Raw genomic sequence first — 10,239 nt, 5'->3', positions numbered from 1 at the left:
GTTTGGATTCCACACCAAGTACCGCCCATGACTTCCCGAAGTTGTTTTCCAGCTGGTCATAGCTGCATTTGGGCCTTTTTCAGAAGCAACTCTAAGAGTGCATCATTGCCCAAGGCTAAGGGAACAAAGGGCGTGTGCTCTCTTCTTCCAGAAAGTCTGCCAGTCTTACGCCAGCTGCCTGGAACCAACCTTCCTCAGGGGGGAGCCCTTGGCACAGAAAGTTCTTCATGATTTGCAGATACACTTGGTGGTTCAGATGGTAAAGAATCTGTCTGCAGTGCGGGAGATCCCTGGGTCAGGAGGGTCCCCCGGAGAAGGGAATGGCAACCCACTACAGTATTCTTGCCAGGAGAATTCCATGGACAGAGGAGCCTAGTGGACTACAGTCCACAGAGGTCACAAGAGTTGGATACGACTGAGTGACTAACACTTTTCAACTTTCCTTGTTTAAGCTGTGAGATTCTGTCTTCCGATTGGATCACAAACCCTGAATAGTGGGTTCTTATTTTACCTTCTCCTATGGAACACTGTAGCAACAACTAACATTTGTAAGGAATTTTCTAGCTGACAAAGTGCTTTCACCATGCTAGACATTTTTGAGTCCTGAAACAACCCTGGGAGGTGAGTATTGATAGCAAAATGTGAAATGACTTGGCCAAGGGGCACAGCCTGAAAGTGGCAGAGTTAGGACTCAAACCCAGGCCTCCCAACTCATTCGTGTACCAGCCCCCTGCCCCACACTGCCTGAGGGCTTAGCAGGTGTACTCACATGACCTTAGCGAGGAGAACTTATTTGAAAGTTCTCCTTTCAAATAAGGAGAAAGTTTCTTATTTCTCTTTCTTATTTTCTTATTATCTCTTTCTTTTTTTTTTTTTTTTTTTACACAGGGCGCCCTGCCTATCTCTTTCTTATTTCTCCAAATAAGGAAAAAATTTCTTATTTCTTCAGAAAAGAAGATGTTCTTTTCTGAAGATGTCCTCCTGGGAAAGTAGATGAACATAGACATTTGTACCTGGATCCAGATTAATGCAATTAACATCATTAAGATCCTCAACCATCCTCAGCAACCTTGACACCACCTTAGATTTTTTGCTTACTTTTTTGATACCCCTGCAAAATCTGCTTAGACAGGTCATATCCCACACATATGGAGATAAGACCTGTGTCCGGCACCCAAGAAAGAACATCATTTATTGTGAGCCAAAGGTAGAAAAGCAGAAGGAAATAGGAAGAAGACCAAGTACAGACAGAAGGGGTTCAGGAAACAGAAGGCTACTGGAGAGTCACTTGTTTCTTTTTCTGGGTCTTCACTGTGTGAAGGCTTTCTCTAGTTGCAGAGAATGGGGACTACTTTCTATTTGTGATGCGTGGCCTTCTCATTGTGGTGACTTCTCTTGTTGTGAAGCATAGGCTCTAAGCATGTTGGTTTCAATAGTTGTGATGCACAGGATTACTTGCCCTGAGGTATGTGGGATCTTCCCGGACCAGGGATTGAACTGATGTCCCTGGCATTGGCAGGCGAATTCTTAACCACTGGACCATTAAGGAAGTCCTCATTTGGTTTCTAGAGTGGAGAGTCACCTGCCTCTGGGAATAAGGTATATGGCAGAACATCTCTGAGATACCCAGAGCTTCCCCGACCTTGAAAACAATTCTTCTTCCCAGAGGACACAGTGCAGGCTGCTGTCTCTGAGACAAACTGAGAAGGGTGAGAAAGTTCCAGCCAATCAATCCCAGCTTCAATGGGGTGAGAGTCCCCCAGCTGAGCTTTGTGCCTGAGTTCCCAACCATTCTCCATCACTGCTGCCTGCCCAGCTGTCTATACATCATCTCTGTCTGCTCCCTCACCACAGGCGAGAGCAAAGGCACACACGATGGATGGAGAACTTCAGTCTACACAGGCAACACACAATTCTCCGTGCAGTTGCAGGGGCCAGGCACAATAACCCAGTGCAATAGATAATCCAGTACTGGGCTCCAGGGGTCATGGGCCTGGAGAATTCTCAGCTCTCAACAATCAAATGAGGAAGCCATCTGGACTTAAGGAGTCTCTGGGGCCTCTGGTTTCCTCTGCTGTCCCTTGAGGTGCTCAACTGAGACATGCTAGGAACAGCTAGCCTCTTCCCAGAAATCTTCCCTAGAAGCAGACAATAATCAAATCCTTATTTTTCAGATGTTTTCCAGTTGTGTTGCCTGGCACGAAAGTGCAGAGAAAAGTTACAACAAAGGGATGGAAGGAACGTTGCCACCAAAACTGTGTATGATGTAGGGGCAGTCATCTTGCCTGGTTTGGGACATTTTTCCTCACCTATAAAATCACGAATCTATCATAGGGGTTCCCAAACCAGGCTGAGCCTCAGAATTACCTGGATATTTTTTTTAAGTAAACAGTTTCCCAGACCTCGTCCAGACCAAAATAATCCATATTTCAGTGATGGGCCCCAAGAATCAACATCTTTGACGAGTTCTTTTGGAGTTTCTGATGTCCAGCCAGAGGAGTAAATTATAGGCTTTGGTTTCTTTAGGCTGTAAACTGTTATGTTTAGTGAGTTGTCAAGGAATTAAATAAGTAGCTATCTGTAATCAGAAGTAACTTGGTCTGATAAGTCATCCACAAATAATTAGGTAGGCCCCGCACCTTGCCCTGGATCTTCAAGTGCCACCTGGCTCCTGACCCAGAGGTCAGCTCCCAGGCTCTGGGTCCTGCCTTCACACCTCCCTTCCTTTGCCCACTTGAGGGCACTGAGTCTAGCCACCTGGTAGTTAGGGAGAGGGAAACAGTGATCTCTCCAACCTGTATGCTCTGTTTGGGCTTAACCCAGCCTTCCCATCTTTGCTCCTAACCTGCTGATTTCTGAATCCAGCCTTGAGATTCCCCAGTTCCTAATGTCATGCTTTCTGGTATGCTTAATATTGCTCAAGCCTCTTTATTTCATTTAATTTTTTTTTTTTTTTTGCTCAAGCCTCTTTAAATTGTTGGAAGAGAATGTCTAAAAATGGAAACATAGCGCAGGAAAAATAACACAATAGAAACTTGTAACTAACACAACATTGTAAAGCAATTAACCTCTGATTAAAAGAAACAAACAAACAAAAAAAAAACAACTTGTGTTCCAGAAGTAGATCTATGTTCCAGAAAAGTTTCCCACCTCTTCTATATAGGAGACGTGAGCCTTGAAAAGGTCAAGTAACTTAATCTAACAGCCACTACTCTGCACTTATATTGTGTGTGAACTATAGTGCTATGTACTCTCTATATATCATTTAATCATTTTCTTTGAGATACGATCATTATTTTTTAATTTACAGGTGAGAATACAAAGGCTCAGAGAGATTAACTTGTCCAAAAGCAGAGCTGAGAGTCTTAATTTAGTCCTTACTCTTAACATCTACAATGCTATCTCCCCAGTGTCGTCATTTGTAAGATGGGAGTAATGTTATCCTCATAGCACTGTTGAAAAAGATCAAATGGAAGAAACAGATAGCGGAAGCAAATGTCTCAGAATCTGTTGGGAGCTGTGGACCTTTCCAAGAAATACTGAAAAAAATAAAAAGAACTTGGTCTAGTTTAACCTCCTACCCACCACAGCAGCCCTGCCTATAGCATCTCCAAGTCATTGGACAACTGTTTGAAAACTTCCAGAGATGGGAACTCTCCACCTGCCAGCTGACCTGGCCCCTGCAGGGCTCAGGAAAACACCTCCATGCTTCCTCTCTTCCCTGAAAAATCAGTGTCAAAACGCAAGATCTGTCAGCTACTTCCCTCCTGACCAGTCAGTTCAGTCAGTTCAGTCGCTCAGTCGTGTCTGACTCTGTGACCCCATGCATCGCAGCACGCCAGGCCTCCCTGTCCATCACCAACTCCCGGAGTTTACCCAAACTCATGTCCATCGAGTCGATGATGCCATCCAGCCATCTCATCGTCTGTCGTCCCCTTCTCCTCCTGTCCCCAATCCCTCCCAGCATCAAGATCTTTTCCAATGAGTCAACTCTTCACATGAGGTGGCCAAAGTATTGGAGTTTCAGCTTCAGCATCAGTGCTTCCAATGAACAGAGGCAAGGTCAAAAGGGGAGAATACATGTAGGTTGAAGAAATAAGAATGCAAGGTGGAGATTCATGCCAAATCATGGATGTTAGAACAATAACAACGAAAGGGATTTGGGGAATCACAGTGAACCAAAAGTTAAGTGTGATCCAGTAGTGATGTTTCAACCAAGGCAAGAATTTGTATGTGTGCGTGGGGGGCGGAGTGGGGAGGTAAGTGAAATGCTTGAGGGGACATCACTTACCTCTGATTACTGCCAGGGCAGATGTAGAAGAACACCAAGGAAAAGCAAGTATCACATCCGTAGAGAGGGACACGGCCTCTGGGCACCAGGCAAAATTCAAGTCAAGATGTGATGGAATGCTAGGCTGAAACCAGGCAGATGAAAGGAAATAGGAGCAAATGCAAAGAGCTCTCAGTAGGAAAAGCCATGTTTGACAGATCCTGGGAAGACAGCTGAGGATGGCAGTGAGGATGAGGATGAGGGAGGACAAGGTGGATGAGTCAGTAAGATGACCTTAGTGAGAGGCAATGTGGAGAGGTCATTGACAAGTGGGCCAGGCCAACTCCCAAAGGACTTCCATCTCAAATCCACTCTGGTCACCCCACAAGGCTATCTTTGGCTTAACTCCAGGCCCCAACTGTAAGGCAGACACTGGTGAGTTTGTCCAGAAGCAGAGGCTGGGGTTTTGGGTCATATAAGGAAAGACAGAGTTTGTTTCCTCTGCTGAAAAGACTCCAAGGTAACGTGAGCACTATCTTCACACATCAGCAGGAGATGCAATGGGGATAGAAAAGCCAAGAGACTTCTCTAGGAGGCTGTAGCTATGGTGGGCAGAGCAAAGTCCAGTGAGGGTGGGGAGAGATGGTGAGATTTCAGCGTAGGGTGGGGACAAACTTGCAATTACTCAGAGCTGTCCCTGCAGGGGCCAGGTCAGCTGGCAGGTGGAGAGTTCCCAGTCCCTGGAAGTTTTCAGATAGTTGCCCAATGATTTGGAGATGCTGTAGGCAGGGCTGCTGTGGTGAGTGGGAGGTTAAACTAGACCAGGTTCTTTTTTTTCTCTTCTCAGTATTTCTTGGAAACTGTTTCTTCAAATGACAGCTTAGGGAAAGCCCAGGAAATAAAGTTTGCTTCTCTCTGGTTGACTTAGGGATAAGGACCAGGCTCCCACCCCCAGGAACTGTTGGGATTTCTTTCTTTGTTTCTTTTATAATATTTATTTGGCTGTGCTGGGTCTTAGTGGTGGCACATGGGATCTTCAATCTTCATTGCGGCAAGCAGGATATTTAGCTGCAGCATGTAGGATGTAGTTCCCTGACCAGGGATTGAACCCAGGCCCCCTGCACTGGAAGTGCAGTCTTAGCCTGGACCACCAGGAAGTCCATGTTGGGATTTCTTTTTTAAAAAAATATTTTAAAAATATTTTTAAAATTTATTTGGCTGCATCAGATGTTAGTTGCTGCTCAAGAGATCTTCATTGCATCATGGGAGATGTCATTTGCAGAGCATGGGCTCAGTAGTTGTGGCATGCAGGTTTAGTTGCTCTGCAGCATGTGAGATCTTAGTTCCCTGAACAGGGATCAAACCCACATGCCCTGTGTCAGAAGGTGGATTCTCAACCACCGGACCACCACGGAAGTCCCCCTGTAAGGACTTCTTGAAGCACAGTTGAAAACTAGTGACTGGACAGTGTCAGATCTTTTTAGTGCTGAGACAAATCAGAATTAACTTGATGAAGGGGGAACAGGCATTCAAAGCTTGCAAATTCTATGCAAAGATCAGAGTCGAGGGAAGAACAGTATATTCAGGAAACTGCCAGTCATCCAGACTGATGGGAGCTAAAGGAGTGGGTGGGGCCTACCAAGAGATGAGCCTGGAGAAGTCACCAGAGACTAGTTCTGAAAGCTCTTGTGAGCTGATCCAAAGCGACTTTGTTCTGAAAGCTCTGGACAGCTTGGGAGGATTCATATAAGTGATATGAACTGATTTTTCTTGTGGCTCTTCCAGTACCTGAGGCCCAGAGAGCTCAGAAGTAGCTTTGTGAATGTGAGGGATGAGACTGCTCAGTGGACATTACAAATGATATCATTAAGTCTGAGCATGGCCTTCTATTCCTGGCTTGGTTCCTGATGCAGCGACCTTCAAGTCATCTCTTGCCTTTTTGTGCACCAAGTCTCCTTTATCAGAATAGGGTAAAAATGCTGCCTCAACCTGCCATATTAAGAGAACTGCCAAGACCAAAATGCTCCATGCAGGATGAAACACAGCACAAAAAGTCCTCCTTTAGGTAGAATATGATGTCTTTAGAAATAAAGTTTGGATGAATCAAAAATACGTAACAAGTGCATTTTGTTCTTAAGGTGTTGGCAGGAAAATTGGCACACCTGTTTTTCAGAGCAAGGGCTGGTTCAAGACACTCATGGCTTCTAAAGGTTTGAGTTGGTTGCTTGAAGTTAGGGTTAGAGGTGACTGGGAGGCTGCCCTCTTTTCTGAGCTGGAAGTGGGGCAAGGCAGGGGGCACAAGGGGAGCAGTGGCACATCCCACCAATCAGCAGGTTCCTGTGACCTCACTGGGTTGTAGGAAGGACTGATACAGTCCAGGTAAAGGGCTCAGCATCATGCCTGGCACATGGTAGGTAAGCCACCAATAATAGATTGTTGGGAGCCGCCGGGACGAGAAAGGAACCTGCAAGGCAGCTCTTCCCCTCGAGGTTGTCCCGGGGACAAGGTCACAGGACGAGAAAGGAACCTGCAAGGCAGCTCTTCCCCTTGAGGTTGTCCCGGGGGCCTGCTATGTCCCTTTTTTCCTTCTGTCTTACTGTTGTTGGGCTTTCTATTAATTTTTGGAAATGATAATTTATAGTAATAAGGCCTCGCTGGAAAAGTCCAAGCCTTTTTGGAAATGCTTAAGATTGCTCTGGCTCAGGACACGACCATAAACATCAAGTCATAAAAGAAAAGGCCACAGGTATAGTTTGGCTGCTTGCTTAAAAGATTATAATGTTCTAGAATAGAAAAGAGTAGAGGTATTTAGATTTAGAAGTAGATATACTGCTTTAGTTGACTTGCTCCTTGGTTGAAAGAATTTTCACTATTGCTATTTCCTTGCTGCTATTTGTTCATTGTTCCCCTTTCTTTAAACAACATGGGATATTATGGGTATTTTTGTAAAATTAGAAAATGGGGTATATAGGATTTTAATGGAAGATTTATATTAACCAGCTTTACTGCCATTATTTTACTATTAATAGAGGTGTTTTGCTGCTTTAAAGGTGTTTTTGCTGTTTAATAGTTAATCATTGTAAATTGAGATTTTGTGGTTTCAGGTAAAGAAAAATATCAGGTTTTTCTCATGCTACTATTTTCAGAAATGTCAAACATGTTACTACTGTAACCCTTCCCATGTATTGCTTTATTGTCCAAAGAATTTACACTATACCTGAGATTTATGAAACATTGTTTTTGTTAGAGTGAGAATGTTAGGCCATTGAAGCAAGAAGATTATGTACGGGATATTTAAGTATAAACTCTGTAATCAGAAACGTTCTAGATGAATGCTTAGGGGAAAAACATGGGGAAAAAAATATTGACGGAAGCACAGACCAATATCTGATGTAATATGTGGTGGCTTAAGGGGGAGGTAACATTCATTCTATAAAAACTGAGCTATCCTAAAAATAAAAAAAGAGCTACGTCTTCTATGCAACGTCTGTGTGTGTGTGTCTGTCTTCTCTCGCCGATGCCGTTCATCCTGAGGGTTCCCCTGGATCCTGCTGGGGCTGGACCCCAGCAATAGATGTTAATGGTATTGTTAACATGTATATATTTTGAGACCAACTGTGAACTCATAGCATGTCCTGTCTTGCATGGAACACACATTCTTTGAGACTTTTAATAAGTCTTTGATTCCTTATTAAGTCATAGGTGCTTCAGGGTAGGTACCACAGGTCAAGCAAGATCTGCATTCCCCACAGCATCTGATAGTGTTCTCTAACCCTCCCTGCCCCTCTCCTAAGACAGCTCTGGTCTTGCAATTAGTATTCACGTCAGTGTCTTGCCTTGCTGAACTCTGAGCTCCTCAGTGGCTGAACTGAACCTTTAAGCATACTTAGCTTGGCCCCACTTTAAGGCCTCAGACTTGGTGATCTCTACCTGGTACTTTCCATAGGTCAAGCAGCAGCTGTCACCTCTGCAGAGATGGTATTCCTGACCATTATGTTATTGCCTCCACTCTTATGTTTTATCACATTTTAAAAATTTCACAGCACTACCAGTATTTGAAATCTTATTGCTTTTTTCATTTGTCTTCTCCACAATAATATAAGCTCCATGAGAATAGAGGCCTTATTTGTCCCCTTCATTGCTGTATTCCCCAGTTTCCTATAACTGTGTTTGGGATATAACAGGTGTTCCATAACTATTAATGAATGCTGAATCAATTCTAAGTCAAATGACAGGCGGACTGAGCATCTGTACCTCTTCTCCAAGACTGAAGGTCAGTGTTGCCGAGACTGCGAAAAACAGAGCCTGTGGCTCCTGCTTCCCAGCTGCTTGAGGAGGAAAGCACCCACTCAGAACAAGACGAGACAAACTCTGCCCAGGCGCTGGACTGAGGCAGAGTCACAGGCAAGACGCAGCTGGGGGCCGGAACACAGCCTGAGTGCAGGGATCACCGCGCTCACCCTCCGGCGTCAGCACCTACGTCGGAGGCTGTAGAGGATGTCCTCTGGAACGACTGCTGAATTGCACTGAGCAGGCAGCCCACCACAGAAGTGCAGGAGATTTAGCTGAGATACAGAGAATGCTTGTTTACCTTGCTGTCTTGATTAGCAAATATTCCTACTCAGTAAATTTTTCACTTATGTGTGTCAAGAGAATCTCTTAAGTGCAAACTATTTAAATATAAGGCATATACATGAACAAGATAATGTTTTGGCTAAAATCCATGTCATTTATTTATTCAACAAAAATCTGAGTATCTTCAATGTTCTAAGCCATGTCCTTGGTGCTGGAAATGGAGGTTAAACCCCTGGCCCTCAAGGAGCTCACAGTCTAGGGGGGAAAAGACACATACATAAATAAATATAACATAGGGTACGCCAAGGGGACCATTATAGGAGGCAAAGAGCCGAAGAAGCTGATTCTATGGTTAACGTCCACAGGAAAGAGAGACCTGGCTAATGTGGATTTTTTGTGAAGAACAGATAAGGCAGTGGTTCTCAAAGTGTAACTGGCTAATTATCTTCATCAGAATCACCTGGAGCAATATTAAAATGGAGATTCCCAGCATTTCAGCAGGTTGGAGTTTGGGACCTGGGAGTCTACATTCTAAAGTGCTCTAGGTAATTCCACTGCAACTTAAAGTTTGAGAACCAGTGAGATAAGGCTTGCTCTTAAAACTGGAATAAAGAATGATCTACATCTGATATACTAATTTGTGTGGGTCTTTAGCGAGAGGTGAAGTAGGGAAGAAGGGAATTGACATTTATTAAGCTCTACTATAATCTTTATATACGTTAATGTAATTCTCACAATGATCCCATAAGGTAGATACTATTATTCTCATTATACAGATGGAGAAACAGAATTAGAGAGTTTAAATAATTTGTTCAACATTTAGAGCTAATGAATCCCAACACTGAACCCAGATTCACTTAACTCTAAAGCCTGTCCACGTTCTATAACACCACACTATAACAGGGGACTGATTAATTTGACAATTTTCTTGTCATTCTTTGCCAGATCTTGCTAGGTAAATATAAAGAAGAAACAGATGGTACTTTGATCACATCTGATGTAACTGGCCATGGACAGGCCCTTCTCTGGCGACCGGTGATTTAGGGCAAAGCTGGGAGGAGCATAAAATGAGCAGTCAGTTCTGACTTATTTCTTCATCATTTTCTCATCCTCTGGTAGAGGTGTTATAAAAGGTACTAAGGCTAAAGACTGGGGCCATCTGGAGGGGAAAAGGAAACATATCTATGAAAGTAATTCCACTGAACATCAAACATTCTTAGGACTCAAAACATCGAGACTCGTTTCTTTTTTAAAAAAAAAAAAAAGAAAGAAAGAAATGTCAGCAAAAGAGGCCTGAATCTGCATTAGGAAATAGCTTAACCTTTAGAGAGATTGTGAAAGACCAGTAATTTTTCCAGGTTAAACAAACGCTGTCTCTATCTACATACAGATTC

This window comes from Cervus elaphus, chromosome 20, assembly GCF_910594005.1.
Source record: "Cervus elaphus chromosome 20, mCerEla1.1, whole genome shotgun sequence".
NCBI lineage: Eukaryota > Metazoa > Chordata > Mammalia > Artiodactyla > Cervidae > Cervus > Cervus elaphus.
The sequence above is the reverse complement of the archived record's forward strand: the minus strand, read 5'-3'. Positions refer to the sequence as shown.